General features: G+C 38.6%; 1 protein-coding gene across 1 annotated transcript in view; it reads left to right on the top strand.

Moving 5' to 3' along the window:
• Window positions 1-13,036: 13,036 nt before the first annotated feature.
• The window catches only part of hpca (hippocalcin), a 53,344-nt gene continuing 38,970 nt past the window's right edge, over window positions 13,037-27,410 (top strand). Inside the window, exon 1 of the mRNA XM_056233925.1 lies at window positions 13,037-13,158. The gene's annotated coding sequence lies outside the window, so the exon portion shown is untranslated. The remainder of the gene's footprint in view (window positions 13,159-27,410) is intronic.

Genomic DNA, 27,410 nt, shown 5'->3' with positions numbered 1-27,410 from the left:
ATAAATTCTATCAGACCATGTCTATTTTCATCACATATAGTTTTCTACTATATTTCTCCTTTCTTTTCCCTACATGCCAGTTCCTTCATTATCCTCTCCTTTCTTTTCTCAAACATGCCAGTTCCTTCATTATCTAACCAGTACATGATTGTTTGAACAATCCCCACACACACATGTCTCACACACCAACCTTTTTGTTTTTGTTTTTTCACTTCCCTCTTCCACCAAGTCTCACTTACAGTTCCCTCCATTTCACACAGACAGCCTTATTGCTTCTTGCTACTTCAATCCTTGTCATATAAATTTAAGTTCTATAGACATCTAATGTCATGCATCCATTTACTGGATGAAGAAGTAAAAAAAACATTATTTCTCCTGGCAGTTCGACATTTTATCTTCAAGCCAACAATTTTTTACACACATGTTGAACGCAGCCACAACAACCTTTTGTCCCGCTGCCCTGTTCCACTGATTCTCGCACACTCTTAGTCTATTTGTGCTCAGTGTTCCCTCCCTGGGGAAATCATGGTATTTTCTCAGTTTTTTTCAATATCTAAAACATACATTTCCCCCCATACTTTCCTAGTTCTACAGAAAACCGGTGTATCAAATTTGGCATGCTTACTCTGAGATTTTCCCATACTGGCTGTTTTCTGTTCCCTGTGGATTTCTCTTCAACGCGCGTTTTCTTTAATCTGTTAGGCGTCCCTAACAAATCCGACTCTTTTCTTTTAACCCAAATCGGTCGGGTTGCACTATTAGTGCCCTCCTAATTATGGTTTACCAAAAAATTCTGGTTCCCCCTAATTAGCCTCAGTACCTAAAAACAATTTGCTCCGTCGTGGAACAAATAATTTTCAGGGTACCTATCTGTTTGAAATCTCTTGATCTGTTACAGTTCTCACTTAATCCCAGATTATTTATCTGCTTGAAATTTCTTGTTCTGTTACAGACCTCAATTAATCTCAGATTTTTCCCTCGTATCTGTTTGAAATTTCTTGATCTATATAGATCTCAATTTTCTCAGATTACGTACCACAGAAACAGCCTTCAGCCAATATGGTTCAATTTCACTCTTCTCCCAATTAAACCGAATTTAAATGACCCTTACCAGAGACGTTGTTTCATGCCACTTGCGGGTTCTTTAGATTCCAGTGGTCGATTCTCCCGGCCCTGATTTCGGTCGGCCCCTCTCTCTCAAGTTTACGAGGTAGAGCTGGAACTTACTTAGTCCAGGTGGCCAAACACCGTCCGATCTCAGGTCCAGGAGGCACGTCCAAGGAATATCACTTCTGACACCAAAACTGTTGTGGCAAAAATTCATCTCAAACAAACATCACTGCGTAAGAGACACTCAGAGTCAAATTATATAAAATAGAAGTATTTATTCTTGCAAGAATAGGAGCAGTCTAATACACAGTTGTTACCCTGTGCAGAAGAGTGACACACCCCCAGACAGACTGAACTAGCTTTTATCTTAGTTTCAAGGCCTTCTTCCCCCCAGAGCCTTCCTCCCAGTAGTTTTCCATAGACGTCACTAGTTGGCCCACTAAGCTCCCCTGCACCAAATGGCCTTCTGACATCTAGGTCAGAGGTCCTTGTTCGTCTGTTCTCTGGAGTGTCTCCCTCTTCTGCCTCCCCAGGTACATAAACAGAATCTTCTCTCACTACAAGTGAGAGACACACATGTGACATTCTTTGAATCATCTATATTTAACTAAAGATCAATGAATATCATTAAAATTGCCACCACAAGGGTGTCAATGATGGCCTTCTGGACAGCAGTCAGGTCGGCAGTCTTACCCATGATTGCGGTTTTGAGTAATGAAACAGGCTGGGAGTTTTTAAAAGCCTCAGGAATCTTTTGCAGGTGTTTAGAGTTAATTAGTTGATTCAGATGATTAGGTTAATAGCTCGTTTAGAGACCCTTTTCATGATATGCTAATTTTTTGAGACAGGAATTTTGGGTTTTCATGAGCTGTATGCCAAAATCATCAGTATTAAAACAATAAAAGACCTGAAATATTTCAGTTGGTGTGCAATGAATCTAAAATATATGAAAGTTTAATTTTTATCATTACATTATGGAAAATAATGAACTTTATCACAATATGCTAATTTTTTGAGAAGGACCTGTATTTAATAACACTGTTAAATGTAATCTTCAGCAAATCACTAAATGAATATGCACATTCACATTGTACATTATAATCTAATGATGCCTAAATTCACTTGAAGCAGTTTTTAGTGTTTTCTTTTTCTTTTATGTAGACAAAATAGTTTTTTTAATATTGGTCATTTATTAGTTATTGGCTGAAACATAAGAAATTCTCAACAACTTTTTTTTCATATTGTGAACGTGAATGAGGGCTGGGACTGCAAAGCTTCAAAATAACAAACACCATAAATGTATCATAATAGCAATTCATACAATTGAACAGACTGAAAATTAGGTCATTATTTACTAATAATCTTCCCGTCCAATGAACTTTTAACAGTGAATCATTGAATCAGTGAGTTGAACTGAAGAATCGCATCAGTCCGATTTGTGAACAAATCATTCAGACTGGTTTTGTGCATTAGACTAATTTTGTAAAAATGTACTCAAAAGAATGATTTGTCCATAAATCGGACTTCGCTACAGGTTTGGAACAACATGAGATAAACAATGTAAATAATAGTACTTAAATCTCTTCAATGAATACTCACCCATAACATTTTTAAATGTTTTCAATTTTTAGCAGTAGCGCCCTACAGTATAGACAAAGTGTGCATTACATCCCATGCATAATTGATGGGCAGTGTTCCACTCACTGAACAGCTGAGAGGCGCGTGTAAAGAGATATGCACTCTGTTTTTGCCCAGCTAACCTACTAAGATCAGTACTGAAACACGTTCTGATATCCACACAAAATTGATCTTAACTCACAGGTGCTTTCAGGGTATGTTGAGTCATAAGACCCATCACAAGAAGAGTCTTATCTGACCACACCAACCCACCTCTGTGAATTTCTCTAGAGGTACAGCAGCAACTCAGAGTCACCGTTTGGCACAGTTTGTTGTTTGAGGATATAAAGCCAATTACTCTACAGCATCACTTTAACAGGATTTACTGTACTGTCTTACGCAAATGAACTAATCTGGTGTACTGTAGGTGTCTGCTGCATAGCGAGCCCTGTAATCCACATTTAGGCATAATTTGTGCTCTAATGAAACCTTAACATGTTTATCATAAGAAAATAGTCTCATGTGGTGCTTTGTGACATCTTGTCATCAGCAACAGCAAGAGGGCAGCTCTGTGCATGTCACTGCACATGTGCTCTGATAATCGCTTCAGTCTCTGTGGGAAAGATACTTTGATCAAGAGTCGAACAGAGGAAGCTTTGAACTTCTCGGAATTATTCATTTATTTGGTGGTGATACATTCATAAGAAAAGGTTACACATGTTCTGATAATCTGGAGTGCTACTGGATATGATTATGGTTGTATATTTTATTAGGTGAATCTCTTATTGATCAGCGTAAGTTATTTATAAAAAAATGCTCAAGGATTCCATTTAAAATTATTCACATTGCGAGGACCATTCAGGAATGAATTATGCTCTTAAAAAGATGCCTTGTGTTAAAAAATGTATTCCCAACCACTCAGTCTTACAGCCTAATTGATGGCAAGATGATGTTCTTCTTCACTGTATTATGTAATGGGTTCAGATTTGGGGTCTGAATAGTCTTCCAGAGGATATGAGATGGTTGAATATTGTCGTGCTAAAGGGTTTTGATTGAACGGATTATGTGTCCGTTTTTTACACATGATCGTTGTGTGTAGGTAATCCGTAAATGAATGTGCCATTTAAAGAGCTGTTAGTTTTGAGTGATGCGTCTAGAGAACTGTGTTTAGCATTTTGCAAAAAGTTTGTGTTATAATTACAAGTATACCACTTTTAGTGTGTAGTTATAAAAAAAACTGTAATCTAGTCTGAGGTTGTGCTTTGTTTTCTTAATGGTTTTCTAGGATGAGGACATGCAACATAACTGGTCCATTTTGGACACACAGCCAAAACTGGTCCAATTTGACTCCCTTTAAAAAGATGCTAATTTATCCCTATAGACTAAAATAAATATTTCATAAACTGTACGTCACCTTTATTTATATAGCGCTTTATACAATACAGATTGTTTCAAAGCAGCTTTACAATGATAGGAAAATGATTCAGTGACGCAAACAGAGTTCATTTCGGCTGTACAGCGACTCTAAAAGACCTTAATGTTAAGGTAAAAATAATCATAAGTGGTCTGTTCATAAATAGCCAATTCTACTATACAGACATGCATAGGGTCACAGATCACCATCAGACTAACAAACATCATACTAAAACAATGCAATAAACATGATCCAAAATAACATCAAATTTAATACAAAACAATAATTTACATTACTTGTATCATAAATAAGATAAACCATTTAAAACTATTTAAATAAAATATATGTGATCCATATGTGGTCATTCTGGGAATGTCATTTTCCTGTTTTTGATTGTAAATTATACAGTAATTCATAGTTTTTACTGGCAAAAATCATAAATTTGACAGTATTTTACAGTAAAATGAATGTGATTTTAACTGTTTACCGTTTAACCAGACATTTTTCCATTACCGTATTGTAATGTAACTCACAGTTAAAAAATAAAAATTCTGTTAAAAATATGAACATTTTTGCAGTGTAACTATTCAGGATTATATGGCTAGTTATAGAAATTTTTTTTTTTGAAACAGACCTGCAACCCATTTGTTGATTGTGTACCAACATTGAACCACAGATTGAACCTAGCAGATATGATCGTAAAGTTCAATGTTTTTCTCTCTTCTGCCATTTTAAACACAAAAGATTAGGCCTTTCTGCTCCATTAAACCTGAGTAATTTCTCTTCATTTACGAATAAAAAAGCGAATTTTCATGGGTGTGTGTGTGTGTGTGGCTGTTGTTGATCAGAGGTTTGCACTGATGGGTGTCTTTGTGGGAGTGAACAGATGAAACAAAGTACCACGGAAAAACTTTTATTCATTAGCTTTAATAATCATTGGCACAAGTGGCCATTTCCCGCTCCTGTGAGAAACACTACACCCATTTGATCAAAACGGCTACTGTTTACTTGAATGATTATAGCTGAGGAATACAGTTTATGAGGAGCATTCTGGGTCTGTGCAAAACACTCCGGAGAGCAGCAAGAGAGTAAATCAGGGAAAACAGCTTAGACACCATCGTTCATCTTAATAAACCTTCATAAATGTCTCTGTCTTAGCAGTAGCAAGTTTTGTATTTATTCCTAAACTGGTACTTATTTGCCTCAACACTTTTCTCACAGTTCTTACATACATCAACACTTTCATCCATCTACACTACATAAATAATTCAGCATTTTATGGGCTACAGTATTTAAACCGCCGATGTGCTTTGCAAAAACGGATGGGTCACTTTAAGGATGGTGCAGATATTGATTTGGAACTTGTGAAAGCCAACTCAAGCAAATGAATTGGGTTGAACAGGAATAATTTAGAATTACAGGAATAATAAGGCCAACTTTTTCAACAAGGAAACTTGTGGCATTGCATTTACATGTGCAATATTACACCGATTACTATACCTAATAACCTGACAATATGTAATGGTGATAAAACACCTTAAACTATGGGTTTTTTTTATTGAGTTAATGCCACTTGTAACCTATAATAAGATAAGATACCATGATTTAACTCACCATCTTTATCTGCATTCTGGCAGATTATTCAGTGTGCAATCTCTTTGGTGTCAAAACCAGAGAAAAATATTGTTCTGTTTTTTTCTTGTGCTGTGAGGATCTAAAGTTGATGTTTGACGTTTGTGAGGTGACTTTGCATTTAAATTCCCTGGTCTTGTCAAAAAGAAGTCTTATATAGCTTAATAAGCAGGTAACGTTATACGTCATACAGATAACAAGCTTTTCACAGCGCTTCTAAGCCTCCGCACAGACGAGCATAGAATTCAGACTCTGTTTCTGTTCAGATCTCATCAATATTGCAGCAACACTCTCCTGCTGCTGGTGGGCTCCACCATCATTATTAATTTAGCTTTGTTTTCTTTTTTTCCTTTTTCAGTCTCTTGCTGTTCAGCTGCTGTTATACAAGACTTTAGGCTGACTCTGGTATGAGAGCTGGGGCTGCATTGCAGATGTTCAGTGTTTCTTGGCTTCACATAGTGGAATATTTTGCGACTGAGGGTTTTCCCACAACCTTACATCAACATTTCTCCTTTAAGGCAATCCGCTGCTAATAGCAGTAGTAACATTGACAAACACTTTAATAATTCAAACAGTCTGACCGCAAGTGCTCTTACCACCCATACCCTCTAAATTCATTCTCACATACAGCTAAATGTAACTTATAATGTTCGGCCGCTTTTGTTTATAGGCTAATGCTAAATGACCAGAATGGCGCCACCTTTTATATTGACATTGTAATAGAAATTGACCATCCTTTTCCTTCGGGGTCAGTGATGCCATTAATATGCACCAATGTCATCGCCTCATCTGTGTACTGAAGGTATAGAATCACCAGATATTTGATATCGATCCTGATGTCAAGCATGCAGATTGTCCTTGTTGCGCAACACGTGTTGAATTTTAAACCTGCCATATGTAAAATTCCCTGACTGATAAACAAGGCTGAGAAAAACTGACACTGATGATAGCTTTCAATATTATGACTTAATTACAGTTGTTAGATATCTCATCTTTTTTGTAATGAACGTTTTGTTGTACCAAATTACAGATAATGCATTATTCACTTCTCATTATGTTAATTCAATATTATCATGACTCATTATGTTAATTCATTATCCATTATCAAACTCTTTTTTTTTTGTCTGTTGATGCTTAATTTAGTTGTAAATGTTGTAAGATGCTTTTATGAGTGAATTAAACAACAATACTAAATGGACAAGCAATGGTAATCTTTTTTTAAATTGTTTTTCTGAAATGCTACTGACAAAACCCATATTGTTCATTTTTGCTTACAGTTTGCTTTACATTTTTGCTTTTGACTTTGTCATATGAACAACCAGTCAGTAAATCACAGTTCTAAGTTTTGTGTTTGATTACATGCAAACAACACTGTATGTTTATGACATGATTCAGTCAAAAAGAAATGATTCATGATAGTCATTCACTCCACACCAGTGGTTCTCAACCTTTTGACACCAAGGTTGTCCACATTGTCCACAACAATTGTTGTCCACAACAAACCTAAATCACGGTTACGACATGGCGTGAACGGAGCATAAGCTCATTGTGTAAAAGGCGGCTGCTGTTTGTTTGTGGCAAAAAAAAAACATATATATATATATTTATTGAAATAATAAATATCTTGATTTTTATTGGTTTTAGCTTATTTTAATGCTTGTTTTTTTTTTAAATCTGAATTCGAACCCAGCCCTTTCCTCATTATCTCTATTATTTGAGAGAAAGGGTGTGAGGTCCAAATCGAGGTTTATTAATCTGCTTTCGTGAGCACTCTCACTAATTTGCCTCCATGCACTGAGGAACATCCCTCTGCCCTGCCCTGTTGAAAGAGATGTTCTCCTCTGGACATTACCCAGCCCTGCCAATATCATAATTACAGTAATATCCTTTATATAGGGAGGCTGCTGAGTCTAAATGACTTCCACATCATGGAGAACACATGAAAAAGGCAATTTCCTTCACCCTGCAGCATTTATTTAGCCAAACCCTTTGGTTAGACCACGTGGGCCACATGTGGCTTTGACAGAAGACATGACTTTATGAGACTAAGAAGCATCTGCTAATGTCAGTCATTGTGAATCGCAAATAACATACTCTATGCACACCGGTAGCTTATTTGACCTTTCAGTCTGCTTGGAGAATATCAGTTTAATATTGCTCTTCAAAAACATAATGCACTGTGAAAAAGCCAAATGCATGAGTTCAGCGAAAGCTTTGAGAAGCTCTTCTCATTCACCCGTTAGTTCCATTCAGCCGTTTGTGCATCCATTCGTAATGCTTTGCGCTCTTTGGTTTATACGGGAACATCCGCTCTATTCAATGTCCGAGGTGAAAGGTGTTCTAGCACCTAGTCAAAGCATTAAGACTGTGAAAAGCTCATTAAATCAATCATCACCTTGTGCTTGTAAGAGGCAGTAAGTTGAGACCTGTGTGCTTGTGTTCAGTGACCACACTTGTTGGGGTTGGTCAAGCTTCTACTAAGATTATGGAGCGGCTTGTCCTGCTTCACCAGAAATAGCTCAACCCGATAGATAATCCCCTAACTGAGCAGAGGTGACATGAAAAGCGTAAGGATTATCTGTCGCTGAGCGAGACAGTGGCCAGGTGAAAGTGTCGCCTGCTTCACAGGTCTCCGAGTCAGGCAGAAATGTAACACCAGTAACCCTGAACACGGTTTCCTTTTGATCGTGTGTTTTACCTGGGAGAACTGCATGCTATTATACTCTGAAACAGAGGGCTTCCTCACGGGAGGATTGTTAATTTTAATGTTTAGGATACATGCATGCTGGGAATTTATTCTTGTTTTCTTATTGATGACTGAATCTGTGCCCACAGAATTTAACCTCCAGTTATTAATAAAATTTGGAACATGCTGTGCATTTACTGTGTTCATTTATTAAATATCTTGGCTAATTTGATTTTGCTTTCAGCTATTCAAAGTGCAAAGTGTTGTGCTCTCAGTTGAACACTTTTGATGGACTGGATTTTGATACAGATTCCCTGATTCGGCTTAGATTCATTCTGATGCATTTGGGTATTTTTCAGTCCAGTTTGTTCGTACATAAAAGAAATTCTATCTCTGCTAAAGCTATAAGCTGTACAGGGCAGTTTATCAGACCTATTATATTGATGCTTATGGCATGGATATTGATAAAGATTTCCTGATTCGATTCAGATTTACAGACATTTAATTCTGATTTTGTTTTGATTCCGGTTCATTTGGGTGTATTTCAGTTATAAAGAAATATACATTTAATCTTGATCTTGATATTTTAGAAATTGATATTGGATGGTTTAAATAAAGAACCAGAAACCAGCACTATTTAAACAATTGACAGATTCAAGATATGGATTTTATTGGTTGGGAATCAAACCTATTGAACATTGGTATGGTATTGCTGTCATGCTTTACTGCTTGAGATACAGGACAGCATTTTTAAATCAATGAGATACGATTTTTCCTTTAAAATCAGGGCAGAACATGTACAATAATCTGCAGGTTTTGTCTAGGCCTAGTGGGTGCTTCCTTCTTTGTGGATAGACTGTGACTGTGTTGTGTGATATTCTCTGGGACTTTGTGTCCAGTGTATTTCAAAGCTAAAAAAAACAAAACAAAACAAAGCCCTGAGGACAATGCAAACTCGTAAATACAAAACACTAAAAGAGAGAAAATGCAACTGAGCTTGCCTATAGAATAATGCTTGCCACAGCTAACAAACCAAGAGGGGGAATCAGATGAGGAGCAGCAGAGGAGAAATTCAGTCACATCAGTTTCTAGATCAGAGAGAGAGAGAGAGAGAGAGAGAGAGAGAGAGAGAGAGAGAGAGAGAGAGAGAGAGAGAGAGAGAGAGAGAGAGAGAGAGAGAGAGAGAGAGAGAGAGAGAGAGAGAGAGAGAGAGAGAGAGAGACAGACACACTCTTCCTCCTTCACTGTCACAGATACAGCTCAGTCAGAGACCTCTACTTCAATAAAATTAATAACTTAATACAGGGCTTTACAGCCATGACTGAAGTAGAACAGATAAAGATCCTACTAGGAGAAGGACAGACCGCAACACTGGCTGCCAGATACGTGTATGTGTGCCACAGCCTGAGAGACAGCAGGTGAATGTGTGTGTGTGTGTGTGTGTGTGTGTGTGTGTGTGTGTGTGTGTGTGTGTGTGTGTGTGACCTCAGGGTGTTTCCCTACTGCCCACCACAGTGACTTCAGTAATGTGTGTGTGTTTATGTATGTTAAAACACTGTGGTATCAAAATGTTCACAGAGATTCTAATCTGTTACACTGTTCACTTGTACAATTAATTTAATTTGTACATTTAAATTTAATTTATGTTATAATATTCAAGTATGTTGATGTCTTTATAATTTTCCTATGTATTCCAAGCTTTGGCAATATTGTCATATATACAGTCATGCCAATAAAGCAATTTGAATTGAATTGAGAGAGAGAGAGAGAGAGAGAGAGAGAGAGAGAGAGAGAGAGAGAGAGAGAGAGAGAGAGAGAGAGAGAGAGAGAGAGAGAGAGAGAGAGAGAGAGAGAGAGAGAGAGAGAGAGATATAGCAACAGCAACACTAATGCAATCAACATCAGCTGAGTCAGAGCTTTGGCCTGGGATAAGACTCCACACCAGTCATCTCAATATACCAGTAACACAGCCACTCAAACACACACACACACACACACATACTCACTCTCATAGATCAAAACGTGATCATCCTCAGGATCTATTCTCCCAGGATTTGATTAATGTATTTTCAAGCTGTTTGCCCAATCTTCCATGAGACTCTTCAGTCATGCTTTATGGACTAGACTTAGTAATGACCAGTGGTGTGATTTTAAAGCAGATCATTCTGTCTCCTATTCATTTCAGTAGATATTAATATCTTAATTTGTTAGAACTAGAATGTCTACTGTTATAATTAAGCTATAAAGTCCATTTTTCTAATCTTGATCTTGGCATTTAGAAATCGATATCGGGATGGTTTAATAAAAATAAAAAAACTACAACAACAGAAAATCTATATTTTTATCCAGCACTATTTAAACAATTGGCAGATGCTTTTTAAAGTGACGTACGCTGGATTCAAGATATAGATTTTATTGGTTTATTCATTCCTTAGGAATCAAACCCATTAACCTTGGAATTACTGTGTTATGCTTTACTGCCTGAGATACAGGAAAACATTTTAACAGGTTTAAATCCATTTGACAGAATTGGTCATTTTACCTCCTATTCATTTCAGAGGACATTACAATTTTAATCTGTTAGAACTGGAATGTTCACTGTTAAAACTTCACTATTAAAAATTCAGCTCTTGAATTTGACGATATATAACGGGGTTGTATAAATCTAAGACAAAGCAGTTATATGAAATTCATTTTATTTCATTTTATTCCTTTTTAATCCTTGCGAATTTGAATTATAATGCTGCATCCTATTTGCTACCTCAATAGAACCTGAACCTGAGGAAGGCAATTTCAGTTCAATTCTGAGCCCTGTTGTCTAATAATCGAGAAGTTTTGTATGATATTGACTTTAAACCTATTCATGTTAAAGGGATAGTTCACCCAGAAATGAAAAATTGCTGTTGATTTACTCACCCTCAGGCCATCCAAGATGTAGGTGTCTTTTTTTCTTTAGTAAAACACTAAAGAAGATTGTTAGCTGAAACAGTGGTCCTTGGTGATTCATATAATGCAAGTCAATGACTACCGTCACTTTGAGAGTCAAAAAAACATATACAGGCAAAACAAAATGAATACCCGTGGCTCCTCCTGACAACACGTTGAAGCGCATATGTCAATATGCGACAGGAAGCTCACGCTCCAGACTGCCATGAACGCGCTCAGGACCGTTTCCCGAGGCTTTGGATTACAGGTAGGCCTATAATGCAGTAAATACTGTTTCTTGCACAGACAGATCATTTCGCTTCATAAGACCTCAATGTATCGTCAGGAGCCACCAGTATTCATTTTGTTTTGCCTGTATTTTTTTACTCTCAAAGTGACGGTATAAGAATCACCAAGGACCACGGTTTCAGCTAAACATCATTACATTTCTACTGAAGAAAAAAAAAAAAACACACACCTACATCTTGGATGGCCTGAGTAAAGTAAATTTTCATTTTTGGGTGAACTATCCTTTTAACACGTTAAAACAAAATGCCGCAAGTAGCTGCAAGTCATGATGTCAGAAAGAATGGAAGATTTTTGTCTTGATGTTTGCCTTCCTGGTGGGTCATCATGCATCTCGAGCAGATCCTGCTGGGAAGCTGTTAATTAGCCGGATCTCTGTCAAAGCTCTGCTTGGCTGCTAGCCTTTAAGATCATGCATTAAGAAGTTTTAAAGCTACTTAGTCTCACACCAGAGAGATCTCATGGTTCAACGCATTCTCATCCCAAAGCGTAATATTTTGACTCTTTTGCCAAAGCGTCTATATCCAACGCATATGGCACCCTTTAGCGTCAATATAACACGCTTCGGTTTTGGGTAGGTTTAGGTCTGGGGTAGTGTTAGGGTTAGACCACTAGGAGGCGCCATATATCTGCGTCTCAAATGACGCTAAAGGGTGCCATGTGCGTTGGATATAGACGCTTTGGCAAAAGAGTCAGTATATTACGCCTTGGGATGAGAACGGGCTCCATGGTTTGGATCCTCCTCGCTTTATTGTATTTCATTTAGTGAAAGCAAAATCTGTTTTCTACATTCGGAAATGACTAATGACTTAACACTATTAGAGCCTCAGATTCCCAGTATCTTGTCACCGTGTTATTCTCCACCTCTCAGCAGTTGGCCCCTCATAGCCAGGATCCATCTATCTATCTATCTATCTATCTATCTATCTATCTATCTATCTATCTATCTATCTATCTATCTATCTATCTATCTATCTATCTATCTATCTATCTATCTATCTATCTATCTATCTATCTATCTATCTATCTATCTCCATAATGCACTAGGTTATTGCAACTGCCGAATGTTTACAGTCAGCTATCATTCATGACTCCCATGTGAGCTTCTTTTTTTTTCCCAGAAGGTGTTGCTGTACCCCTCTAAAAGGGCCCAGACACAGTAGCGGAGGTCCCATTCAGCGTAGTGACATCTTATTAAAGCGGCACCACGTAATCCTACCAACACCCTCCCTTGCTTTAAATCCGCTCGTCCGGTGCAGTTCCGTAGACGCACAGCACAGCACAGCACAGCCTCCTCCTCCAACAGAGCAGCGCCGCGGCTCGTGTCTCTACGGTAACATGGTGTGCAGCGCGCGGCAGCAGTAGACAGTATCGCTGGACATAAGAGAAGGCGCTCGCGCTGCTTATCCTGCTCTCCTTCCACAACATATCAACACATCGAGGGAAACTTCGCGTTTTTTTGGACACGGTAAGATGGCCAATCATCGCGTCCTGCGTAGCCTACTTACTGTAAAATATTAATATTTTTTAATTCTTAATGACGGAACGTTGGCTCTCCTCTTGCAGTGAGTCTGTATTGTCAAATAGCATCCCATAAGCACGAGTGAAATAACGAGGAAGAGATGGGGAACGATCCCAAATAAAGACTAGTTTTAAAAAGCGACTAAACAAATGTAATTAGAATGGAATGACATAAAATAACGCGATTGCATTATTTTTTTGACCCAGTGATTAATAGTTCACAACACAGGATTTGGGTCATTGTGCAGCCCCCGTGTCGTGTGAACAGTACTTTATGAATGAATTGATAGTTTTGTGATTATGACGACGGATGTAAGGAATGTTTGGATGGGTCAGGGGTCGCGCTCGACGGATGTGCGCGCTTCCAGTAATTCTGTTTTTGGACAGTCAGGCGATGCTATTGTTCGATCTGACGAGCTTCTGAAGAGCTCGAGGAAGCGGGACATGAATCCTGCGCAGGCAACTAGGCTACTGGGATAAGTCATTAGCCTGCTCTAAAAGTGACCAATGTAAAATGATTTTGAAGCAATTATCTACAATGTTTATTGAATTATTATGAGCAGTAGCATACTGTACCTGCATAGGCTGCAATAGACTCCAAAAGCAGTTCGGCGTGCAGTTCGATCTTGGAAAAAAGTGACATATTTACCTTTGTACTGCACAAGTGAGTGACAGAGTGAGTGTATATTTTATGAAGCACTTTTATGATGCTTTAAAAATAACCAGTTAGTTATTTAATCTTTTCGATTAAAGATGAAAAAACAAACAAACAAACAAACAAACAAAAAAAAACAGGCTAGCTACCATGCTTCTTATTGCTTCACTGCTATTATAGAAATCAATGAAAATAAACACATGGTCATCATGACATGGTCAAAATGTTATTTTAAAAGCCTGTTATGCATATAAAAATAACTCACAAAATCCAAGGTCTTATAGGGGTCTAAAAAAAAAGACAAACCAATTAATGTATGCAATTTTGTCCCTTTTATTAATCTGAGTGTCACATCCAAATTTAACTTGCATATGAATGGATCTTCTCCATGCCATTGATGTTGGTGAAGGCTACAGTTATGTAAGAAGATAAGAGTGGGAAAGACGGGCTCATCTGTAACAGTCTGTTTGTAATCAGGCTGTTGGTCCCAGAATCCCTTCAGGACACACTTTATTCAAAGATGCACATTGATCTATGAAAGGGTTATGACATCAGGTCAGGGTGGGGTCAGGGATTTTTTCATGCTTAACGATGTGCTGATAAGTGTGTGAGATTAATGTTTGTGTATGTTCTCATAGATGCGGGTGGGGGGCTGAGTTTTTAGAATTTCATTCTAAATTATATTAAACAAATTTCTATTTTGTGTTCCATGGGAAAAATAAAACCATATTTCTTTGGAACAGTGATAATGGAGCATAATTTGTGTTTTTGGATGCAACAGTTCTTTAAAGAAAATGCTTTCTTAAGTATAGGAGAAAATAGAAGATTTTCAAGTGCTCAAGTGCTCTGTATTTTATGCATGCCATTAGACGCCACCATTTAAAGTAGGATCAGTGCTTGAGACACACGATGCATTGCCTTTGTGAGGCCAGAATCTCCTGTCGGGGCTTTTTCTTGGATTTCTCCTCGAAATCTCGTGGTCTCATTAGCTGTCTCATTAGTTCTCACTGTGCTGTTTTCTTAGTCCGTCAAAGCATGTGATCCTCTTTGGCACTGGTAAAAGGCTGAATAGAACGTGGATCTCATCCACTCAATAGGGAAGCTGTGGTTTGCAGCACATAAAATGTAACTTTATGGCACACGTTATGGTGGAAACACTGGTCCATAAAACATCCACAATACTAGCTGTGAGTTAATGGACATTTGTGATAATATTAGTCATGGCACTTAAACTGGGATAAAGATGACTTTCATGGTCGTTGTTAAAATACATTAAAGTGCCCTTTGTAATTAAGATAATCAAGATATAAATATGGAAATCAAATCACATTAAGTGGTATTGTTTTCAATGCAGCATTGAGACTTTTAGTGCTGCTACAATCAAAAAAGCCTACAAAGATTTTTTAGAGGCATTAAAAAAATTTAAAAATTCAGTTTTGCACTTTTTTTTGCTGTAATATGAGTCAGCGCTATGCCACTCATTTGAACACTGTGAGTAACCAAGCTCTGTGTGTGCCTTACCTGACCACTGCGTTCCACTCAGCCCAATTGTGGCTGCACTGTGGGATGTGATTGTGAGTTTGAGGACCTTTTCAAGGGAGGATGTGGCTTTTGCACCCCACTGAGAAGTTCTTGCTTCCTTTTTTTTATAGCATACCCAGATCCAGCCTTGCACTGCGCCTTCCATTAGACTGCAGAAAGGCAGGGCAATTACTCCCAGCAGCCGCGTTGTGGTTGATTCTAAGGAGCTCTCTCAGAACCGCTATGTTGTTCTGATAGGAAAGTGTGTGGTAGGATGTGAGTATTTGTGTGCTCAAGTGTTTCTAGGTTCGCCTTTGTCTGTGAGTAAATGCAATCGGTGTCATGCTGTTTTTTAATGCTCGCTGGCTGCAGAGAAACTTAAGAGCAATATAAAGTCTGTGGCTATTGCTGAAAATGCACGAGTGCCCTTCTTAAAGTCCCCATGAAATCAAAATTGTCCAAAAAAAGTTTTGGGGCTTTTAGTATGAATATGTTAGCCTTAGTGTTAACTATAAGCTAGTGTGCTCCAAAACAATGACAAAATTCGCATTTAGAAGATATAAGAATTTAAAACTTAGTCTCTCACTTCTGCCAATATGGATCAATGATGTTGATGACATCACTTTGCACATCACCTACGCTACGCTATAAATAGATGCTGAAGCTGCGGCTGAAATCGGTAACTTGTACATACATTTACTATTATCTACATGGTGAAGGGGACATAGTGAATTATAGGGAATAGGGAACGTGAAGTCTGGTTCCGCGTTAGCGAGATGGAGGAGATTAGGAGTAAAATGGTTAGAGATTAGGAAGAAACTACCTCTTTACCGAGCTCAACGGCTCATCACGAGCTGTGTTGTAAACTAAACGCTATTGGCTATTTAAAAAAAGGGGAGGGGCTGTTCGATATGTCCCGCCCTGTCTTCCTGTTTCAGTGAAAACACATTGAATAATGCTGCGCATTTCAAGGCACTTCAGTTTAAGTATAGTAACTTCCATACTTGCAACACTGAGATTAAGCTGTCCAAAATGTGAAGTTGTCTCAAGTACCTCTGTCTCCTTTTCTATGAGGTCATGCTGACCGACAGTGCTTCTGTACGTGGAGTTGAGAGAGCTCTTTCAGTGGACCTTCCCACTGTTCAGATGGGCTGACTTATTTTTTAACATGTACTGAGCCGTGGTGAGTCAGTTCCTTTTGCTGTCATATCTTGGACGACCTTTCATTGACACTGGGGAGTTAAGAGGACCTCTTGAACTTGATGAGAGTTATACTTGGCATTTAGGGATGACTTTGCTGCAGACAAAGATAAGTCAAGTCAAGTCAAGTCACCTTTATTTATATAGCGCTTTTTACAATACAGATTGTATCAAAGCGCTTCACAGTGATAACATGAAAACAATATAACAAAGTTTGTTTCTAAAAGAAATTGCGTCAACGTCCACCTTAAGTAAGGCAGATCAATAATATTAAATGTTAAATGTCCCCAACTAAGCAAGCCAAAAGCCAAGGCAACAGTGGCAAGGAACCCAAACTCCATCAGGTGACAGAATGGAGAAAAAAACCTTGGGAGAAACCAGACTCAGTCGGGGGGCCAGTTCTCCTCTGGCCAACGAAGGAACAGTGCATGATTCGGGCAGCATTACAAGTCAGATTGGATCGGAACATTTAGAGTATTTTTTGGAAGTCCAAGTATGCACGCCGGTCTTAAGACGAGTTGTTGAGGATCAGTGCCGTCCACCATAGAGAGTCCATATCGCCCGTGCTGAGTCGTCACTTCACAGGCTTTGTGATTGGAGCATCTGAAGTCTCCGTGAGAGGCTGGATACAAACTGGAGCTGATGAACGCCATTTTCTCGGGACTCGCGTCCCGAGATAACAGCAGAAAAGCAAAGGGAAAATAATTAGCGTAGCTGCTGTTCATAATGATGATTTCCATAACACAGGCGTAAATGACAAAACATGAAGACAGTGACTCTTGCGTCCCAAAATCACCCCCCTCCGTCCCCCACTCAACTCAGCCCAGCTTACTGACCTCTACGTCCCTCCTGCTGCTGAGACCTAACCACAATCTCACAATCTCTCCGCAGCCCAACCATACGCGCCAACCCGTTGACTAAGGCTGTCGAGCCCCACTGGTGCGTGAATAGGCAGTTTCAGTGGACAACGGTTCCGTATGGCATACTACCTACCGCAACACAATATCTGCCCAACCACCCGTCATTCACGCAATATACAGGAACGTAATGACTGCAAATACTATGCAACCTATACAGATAACCTACAGTCTCTTCAAGTTTTATAGTATTAAATGCATTTGATCTGATTCAGCAGTATTATAAAAGGTAAGCATTATGTAAATGCTTGGCTAAAAAGATGCGTCTTTAATCTAGTTTTAAACTGGGACAGCGAGTCAGAGCCTCGAACAATATCAGGAAGGCTATTCCAGAGTTTAGGAGCTAAATGTGAGAACGCCATCCCTCCTTTAGTGGACTTAGATATCCTAGGAATGACTAGAAGCCTCGAATTTAGTGATCTTAAAGAACGCGATGGATTGTAGGGCGATAGAAGGTCCATTAAATACACAGGAGCTAACCCATTTAGGGCTTTATAGGTCAGTAATAGTACTTTGTAATTGATACGGAACTTGATAGGTAACCAGTGTAGAGATGATAAAATTGGTGTTATATGATCATATTTTCTGGACCTAGTAAGAACTCTAGCGGCTGCATTTTGCACTAACTGTAGCTTGTTTATTGAGGATGCAGGACAACCAGCTAATAAAGCATTACAGTAATCTAGTCTCGAGGTCATGAATGCATGAACTAACTTTTCTGCATCGGAAACAGATAGCATGTTACGTAATTTAGCAATGTTTCTAAGATGGAAAAAGGCTGTTCTTGTAACATATGAAATATGATTTTCGAAAGACAAGTTGTGGTCTAGTATAACACCCAGGTCTTTTACCGTAGAGGATAAAGTAACAGGACATCCTTCTATATTAAAGTTGTATTGTAAGTGGTTTTGTGGATAGTTTTTTGGACCAACAAGTAATACCTCCGTTTTATCTGGATTTAGTAGCAGGAAATTATGCATCATCCAGCATTTTATATCTTTAAGACACTCTGTCAATTTTGATGAGTTAGTGTTTTCATCTGGCCGTGATGAAATATATAATTGAGTGTCATCAGCATAACAGTGGAAATTAATTCCATGTTTTCTTATAATATTACCAAGTGGCAGCATATATATTGAGAATAGCAGAGGGCCTAACACCGATCCTTGCGGCACTCCATAGTCTACTGACGTTATCTTCGATTTTTCCCCATTTAAACAAACAAAATGGTAACGGTCTGATAAATACGATCTGAACCAGCTTAATGCCTGTCCCTGAACACCAGTGTAGGTTTGTAGTCGATCCAAGAGTATTTTATGATCGATAGTGTCAAACGCAGCACTAAGATCGAGTAGAACTAATATTGAGATACAGCCTTGGTCAGAAGCTAAAAGTAAATCATTTGTAATTTTAACTAGCGCAGTTTCTGTGCTATGATGCGGTCTGAATCCTGACTGAAATTTTTCATATATCTCATTTTCTTGCATGAAAGAGCACAATTGAGCGGACACAGTCTTTTCTAGTATTTTAGACATAAATGGAAGATTTGAAATCGGTCTGTAATTTGCTAAGTTATTTGGATCTAATTGCGGTTTCTTAATGAGAGGTTTTATTACTGCCAGCTTGAATATTTTTGGAACATGACCTAAAGATAAAGACGAGTTAATAATATTAAGAAGAGGCTCTTCCACTACAGGTAACACTTCTTTCAGAAATTTAGTGGGTATTGGATCTAATAAACATGTTGTTGGTTTAGATGCAATGATAAGTTTATTTAGCTCTTCCTGTCCTATAGTTGTAAAGCGGTGTAGTTGTTCTTGAGGGGCGATAATTGAGGCTGAATCATAAGACACCATAGAGGATTGTACATTTACAATTGTGTTTCGGATGTTTTCAATTTTCTCATTGAAGTAGTTCATAAAATCATTACAGCTATACTGTAACGGAATAATTTGCTCGGGTGATGTCTGTTTATTTGTTAGTCTAGCCACGGTGTTAAATAAAAACCTTGGATTATTTTGGTTATTTTCTATTAGTTTGCGGAGATGCTCAGCCCTGGCTGCTTTTAGAGCTTTTTTATAACGTGACATACTGTCTTTCCACGCGATTCTAAAGACCTCTAAATTAGTTTGTTTCCATTTACGCTCTAGGTTACGAGTTTCTCTCTTGATAGCATGCGTAGCACTGTTGTACCATGGTGCTTTAGTTTTCTCTCTAACCTTTTTTGATCTAATTGGTGCAACAATATCTAATGTACTAGAGAAAATGGTGCTCAAACTGCTAGTCATTTCCTCTAGTTCATCTGTTTGTTTGGGTTCTCTGAGCAGCTGAGATAGATCAGGTAAGCTATTTGAGAATCTATCTATAGTGGTCGGAAGGATTGTTCTGCCTGGTCGATAACGTGGCGCAACATGACAAATTTCAGCAGTGCGTATTATACAAGTTACCATGTGATGATCGGTGAGATCGTCACTTTGCGGTATAATATCTATATCGGTTAGATTGGTTCCATATGATATAATTAAATCTAGTGTATGATTTAGACGATGAGTGGGACCCCTGACATTCTGCTTGACCCCAAAGGAGTTTAATAAATCTGTAAACGCAGTCCCTAACGCATCGTTTGTGTTATCTACGTGTATGTTAAAATCTCCAACAATTATTGCTTTATCGGCATTGACCAATAGATCTGAGAGAAAGTCTGCAAACTCTTTTAGGAAATCAGTGTAGGGCCCTGGAGGTCTATATACAGTAGCCAAGGCTAGAGATAATAGGGATTTCTTTCTTACATCTAAGAGCGTAACGTTTAGCACCAGTACTTCAAACGAGTTAAACCTGTGACCTGTTTTCTGAGTAACATTAATAATATCTCTATAGATTGTTGCAACACCGCCGCCACGACCGATCAGACGGGGCTCATGTTTATAACAGTATCCTGGCGGGGTAGACTCATTTAGACCGAAATACTCGTTTGGTTTAAGCCAGGTTTCAGTAAGGCAAAGTACATCGAAGCTATTATCTGTGACCATTTCATTTACAATAACCGCCTTAGGTGTGAGCGATCTAATGTTTAGAAGACCTAGTTTTAGAAATTGTTTTTGTTCACTGATATTTAGATTTTCAGGTTTAATTACAATAAGATTTTTCCTAGATCCTACAGTGGATTTATTATTTGGCCTCACTAAACGAGGAATAGACACAGTTTCTATATAATGTTCTACACTACTTATACCAATTAAATCGGGCGGCAGTGGCTCAGTGGTTCATGTGGGTTGTCTACAAACCGGAAGGTTGGTGGTTCAATCCTCGGTTCCACCTGACCAAGTGTCGAGGTGTCCATGAGCAAGACACCTAACCCCAGCTGCTCCCGACGAGCTGGATGGCGCCTTGCATGGCTGCCGTCGCCCGTCGGTGTGTGAATGAGTGTGTGAATGGGTGAATGTGAGGCAAATTGTAAAGCGCTTTGGTGGCCATTGGGTCTGTGAAAGCGCTATATAAATGCAGTCCATTTACCATTTACCATTTAAATCGGCACAGCAAAGACTGTGATTTGGAATTTGATTTTCTAGTCATACGGTGTGTAACGTCTTGGAGATGTTGTCCGACAGAACAGCCGCTCCGATTCTGCTGGGGTGCAGGCCATCAGCACGGTAGAGCCTAGGTCGCTCCCAGAACAGATTCCAATTATTTACAAAGAGCAGTTTTTGTTCATTACACAATGACATTAACCAGTAATCAGTTCGAATGTGTCCTCACCTGCACTCAGAGGTAACGTTAGACACACATCTGATATGTTCGCCATAACAGATGAACAGTAGATTAGTAGTGATACTACCAATATCACTAGTAATTTAGGACTGAAATGCCGGATATAACCTGTATCCTTTCAGTGAAACGGGTGTAAAATCAGACGGTCAATAGGCGCGAGGCCACGCGTGAAATGCTAGCGGACTAAAGGCTAGTAGCCGAGATTCGCAAAGTTGGGTCTAAGTAGCGATATCAAAGCAGAGGAAATGCACGGATAAGCAGAGGAAAGCAAATATAAAGTCTGTTGTGTAGGGTTTTCCTCATATGAGAAATACTGGTTCTTTGTGCAAACTGAGAAAAATTAAGCAGTGTAGTGCATTCGACAGAAAAAAAAACTAGGTAAACCTTCTATTATTCACCATTTTAGCTTGTGGAATTAATGAATTATTTGTATATGTATTGGCAAAAGGGGTATTTCTACAATTTGTTACCCTGAAACCTTTATTTTTAGGCGATACAGCATCCACTCCACAAGGTGTCAGTAAAAAGTTCAAGCCCATTGTATCAGTTATTTAGGAAGATGAACAAAAGCCAGCGAAGCCAAAAGAAAAAGCTCACTTTAAAAATACACATGACAACTGGAATACTGATAGAAAATTATGCTTGAGCATTACTTGCATATTACTTGCACAGCTGGACGTTTCTAACACTTCTAAAGAGCTTGATTACCTGGTTGAGGTGTCTTTAAATAAGGTTGGAGATAAACTCTGCAGGACGTTGGCCCTCCAGGAACAGTATTGGGAATCCCTGCTCTAGAGTAAATCATAAGGACTCTAATAACTTTGACATACCATGAGTATCCTCAAAGGATTTGCAGATACTAATATACAAAATGAGAGCAACCGTTGAAGGTCAACGCACACAATTAGTCTTCAGACTCCCTTGGTCTGACAAACTGATGTTGAGAGTCATGTCAAGATATGATAGTGGACAAAGGTCAACACAGTCTACACAGACACAACCATTATAGGATCAAAGTAAGCCAACCGAATGGCACATTTGTTCCCAGGCATGGGGATTGTGGGGGTTCTCTTCCTGCTCTGAGACTGTATGCTGTGCTACATGATAGCGGTTGAAGGAGAAATTCGTGCTGAGGGGGCAATTTGCGTTCTGACGAAAGGGGATGTGTATTTTTAGTCTTGGCCTCATCACGACAGGAAATGGGATAGTAGGCTCCATAATGTCTCAACTAACATACTTTTTAAAACATTTCTGTTTCCCTTTCTCCCAACCCTTAACACAATTTCCCAAGCCCTCCTCCTAAACAATAGGTGGAATAGTTCATCCTTATTTGGGAATGTCGTGGCAGTAGTGTGAAGTCCTCAAATAGCTTTAGCATATAGATTTGTGTATTGCAAATATGTCTTAGCCAGACTATATACCCTTGTAAATCACTCTGTATGTTTATTAATCGGAAAATAATGTTTAATTGAATCCAAATTGGATTTAATAGCCATCTTGAGTGATACACTCTCATTAACTCTTTCCCCACCTGCGTTTAAAAAAAAAAAGTTGCCAGCCATCGCCAGAATTTTTGATAATTTTGACAAAAATGTCATGCCCCCCAGAATATTTTGTTGTATGAATATCTGTGAACATGCTATATATCAAAAGAAAGAACATAGCCTCTGCTTTTAAACAAAAAACATTTTTTGGCATGCTTTTATTTTAGCATCATGCATTCTTTTTTTTATCAACACTTGAATGTGGCTAAGTTAAAAAAGTAGTATTTTGAACAAAAAGCTGAGAAATTTGTGTGTTTTTTTCAATGCAATGCTTTTATCGCTGGTTTTTGATTCTTTTTTGTCTGTGTTTTTTATTCTGAGATTCTGTACTCTTTCAGAAGATGCATAATATAGCCCCCTACCGTATAACAGTGAAAACAAGGAAACACTAGAAGATTCCGTCAAAGGCGGGAAAGCGTTGTCTCATAAATGACGTAAATTCCGTAAATGGCGGGGAAAGAGATCAAATGAAATCTTAAGGCACCCACACCCTACAAGATAATCAGGCCGATTTTGGTCCCAAATTCTCCCCTTCCGACAATCCTAGGTAAAGTCACGATTATCTTGATGATTCTACAGATTATCTTATCAGATGTTCCTGTGGTGTGAGGTGTGTTAACTTAAGTGACTTAAGTTAAGGGCCAGCCTTTAGTCTATTGCAGTGTTTCCTAACCCTGTTCCTGGAGGCACACCTACACTACACATTTTCCAACTCTTCCTAATCGATCACACCTGAATCAACTCATCAGCTCGTTAGTAGAGACTCCAAGGCCAGAAATATATGGGTCAGAAAAGGGAGACATCCAAAATGTGCACTGTTGGTGTGCCTCAAGGAGCAGGGTTGGGAAACACTGGTCTATTGTACATGTTTCATTTCTCAACCATGAGTTTGCAGTTTGAATCCAAATCTCAGGCGTGATAGGAAATAGTTACTTGTCTTGCTGTCCTGTCATGGGACATGCTGAGGTTGGCATACCGGGCTGATGTCTGGACATCCATAAGGGTCAGCACTTTGAAGATCTGGCTGAATCTGGCCACTTTGAAGCCTGTTTTGTTCATCGTTGGAGACCTACGAAGTGAGAGATCAGTTCTCCTTGACCTGAATACTATGGTGCCCTGGGCAATTAAGGTGTGGTGAGAATAATTACGATGTGGGATGGAGGGTGTCCTCTGAGTCTGGCACATTTCTGTGTGTAGTGTTAAAAATGGGAATGAGCTGCGCTACATTCTGCTTCCAATAATGGTAACTTCCAAAACCCGTTGCACTCTGTGGCATGACAAAAAAAAAAATTTGAGACCTGATATCTCTGTGACCATGAAGATGATTTATTTTTTTGCTGTTAGTCCACACATATGGATTATTCGATGGGTGATACTTGGAAATCTAGATTTTATAGTTGCCTAAGTTTTGGGCAATACCAATATGACTGATAAAAGTATAGTCAGATAATAGGAAATAAGATATGTTTCAGCATTATCGATTGCTGTTAATTAAATTCAGTTTATGAATTTAAATGTAATATTACACATTTCTAATAATGCATAATTCACTGTAAATGTTTGAAAACACCAATGCACTAGACTTTTTAAAGGCTGTCGGTAGATCAGCTTTTGGCCGATAATCTCAAATCAGCCTGGGGTGCGTTTCCCGAAAGCATCGTTAGCCAACTATGGTCGCAAGTTCCGTCGTTACCAATAGAGTTCAATGGGATTTGCGACCAACTTGCAACCATAGTTGGCCAACGATGCTTTCGGGAAACGCACCCCTGGTCAATATATCACTGGTAGATATCTAAATAACTGTATCTAAGTAATATAGTTTCATGATGGCAAATTATGAAATTAAAGATGTATTAATTAACTAAATAAATGAAAAAATAGAAAAATCTGTTAAAATATACAAATATCGTCTAATTATTGATCTGGATAATAAATTAGTGTATCAATTTCCACAAAAAAATATTCTTAATTTCATATTCAAAATGACCAATATTTCATATTTTATGTAGGTTTTAACAAAAAAAAATGCTTAACAACAAATATTAACAAGTAAAAATAAAAACAAAAACTTAAAAGCCAGCAGTGTTTACACTCTTTCAGCATCTCAATTTGAAGTTAATGCAGTATGACACTGGACTAAGGGCCTTTATGATTTCTATCCAAAAGGAACATCCTCAAGACAAAGCTAAATTAAGCTCCATAAAGATCACCTACAAGCTTGTTCATTTAAATGTGCCAGCCTGAAGAGGTGAAATCCCCAGCTGAGTCTTGGTTCCTCCCAAGCTTTCTCACGAGTCTAGATCTTAGGGAGTTTTCCCTTGCTATTGTCACTGCTGTGAGATTTTCCGCATGTGGATTTTAAGGCACTATTCTCTGCATAGTTTGTTTTTAATGATTGCATTGTCAAAATGGTTAAATATAGTTTAAATCAATTCAAATTGAATTGAAAATATGGCGTAAAAACCCTGATACGATGTAGTCGTAGCCTCAGAGACGAGCTGGTGCTCTGCTCTCTCCCCTGCCTGCTTTCTCATTCCTCATTAGTGGATTCTAAAATGTTGGTAATGGAGGCTTAAGGAACATGTCTGTAGTCTGGCACAATATGGCAATTGGAACAAGCGTCTGTCGGAAGAACAGATGTGATTTGTAAGTCTAGCAGTTGATGAGTGCCTAAGGACCACCAGAAACCAAGTTAGCTGAATTCACAAGCTCAGACAAGTGACTGCAGGCTGAGCTGTAGAGCAGAGTTGGTGGTTTTATGTGATTGTCAGCAGGAAGACTGAGTTTTTAACCTGTTCTTTTGCCTCTGTGAAAACTGATCAACTTCTGAGCAGAAGGGAAAAAAGAAAGACCCCCCCCCCCATTTCCTCCCTTTCTTCATACATAATCATAAAAACAACTGAAATTAATGAGCAGATAAACCCCTTCACTTTAAACCTCTCTCCAATTTGCGTTGGGGTTCTGATCAAACTGTCAAGGTTAATTTTTCCTTGCATAACTACTGTTTTGCTCTTCCCTTGTAAAAAAGAAATGTGCTTAATTGCATTGAATGTGGACTTTTGTTGTGTACTTCAAATCCTAAAAGCATATTTTTACTTGCAGAAAAATAACATTAATGAAATAAAACCTCTCTAAAAAGGGAGTACACTTTCACAACTGTTAAAAAGTGCACTTTGTTTGCAGTGTTATCATTATTTTTTTATTTTTTTTAAGGCAGTTTGTTCTAGGTTGGTGAGGGATTGAAAATGTCAAAAATGCAATCTCTGTACAAACAACAGCATTTGTCTCTGGAATAAAAATAAAGAGAAAAAAAAGTGCACTTTGTAATATATTATAATAGTTACCATGAATGCTTCTCGGTACATTTGGCAGTACACTTTAAGTTAATTATATGTCAAATACAATAGAAGTTATAATGAAATTACATTTAAAGAGTCCCACTTAAGTGGGTCAAAAAAATCACTCTAAAGTTCAACTAATTGCATTGAATATAAATTCAAACTATAATACATTTTCATTGAATTGTAAATAACATGCGATTAAGGGCCAGGTTTACTAACGGCTTGTGCCAGTGCAAACCCTCTGAACCTTCTTCGGGGTTTACTGAAGACACGCCGTGAAAAATTAGCGCTGAAAAGGTGTGGACAGTTATTTTTGTGGCTGTTTTGCATATGCATTTGTAGGAGTTTCCCTTTCAGATGCCAAATTTATGGGAGGAGAGTATTTCAATTAATCATGCAACGCGATTTACTAGTGTTTGTGCTAGTCAATTTACTGGTATTTACGCCTTAATTAAATGCCCCCAAAAATGTCTTAAACCAGAAACTAATTTGTGCTACTCCTGGTAGATTGCGTTGGTCATTATGGAAATGATCCGGCTGCGTCTGTTCTTAATATTTGATGTAGAAGACTTGATGCGTCTCCCGATATTGACGGGATGATATCTTTGAATACTGAATTGCTCACAGCCCTTATCGCCTCCTTCACTAATAAGATCAGACTCTCTGCGAAAAGCTATTTGTGTTCCTCGAGCTAGTACACTGAAAGCTGATGAGTGGGATTTACAGCTGCAAAAGGACTCGTGCAACAGGTAACTCCGGAGGGATGAATGATACGCTGCCTTCGCTTCACTCCATTGCGTTGCACGTCCCAGGGGAAAAATGGGAAATCCGAAGCAAAAAGTTACATTCTAATTACGTTACCTCCATAATTCAGGTTCCCCTGAGCTAATGTGCAGACGGCAGAACAGGAAATTACAACAACCCAAACCCTTGAAAGAAAACATGGCTGCTGTTTTTAGAGAAATGTGCCCTGTGTGTTTCTTTACCCTGTGACTAATGACCTTCAGGCACAGTTTGAGGAGATACTGTAGATAGAAATGGGCAGCAGCAGGCGGCTCCACAGCCCTTTGAAGTGATTTATGTGTTTGTGTCTTCAGCCAGTGCTGGACTGGTTTGCAGCAGACCGCCACCGAATCTGGCAGCAGAAACTCAGAAACCGATCCCTCAGCAACTTCAAGCAGGCGGACGTTTGAGGCAGGAATGAACGGATTTGTTAAACATCAGTGGTTTTGCAGAGGTTCTGAAGTAACTCT

The sequence above is a fragment of the Rhinichthys klamathensis genome, unplaced genomic scaffold (assembly GCF_029890125.1).
Source record: "Rhinichthys klamathensis goyatoka isolate OS25496 unplaced genomic scaffold, OSU_Roscu_1.1 h1tg000384l_1, whole genome shotgun sequence".
NCBI classification, from domain to species: domain Eukaryota; kingdom Metazoa; phylum Chordata; class Actinopteri; order Cypriniformes; family Leuciscidae; genus Rhinichthys; species Rhinichthys klamathensis.
The sequence above is the reverse complement of the archived record's forward strand: the minus strand, read 5'-3'. Positions and strand labels throughout refer to the sequence as shown.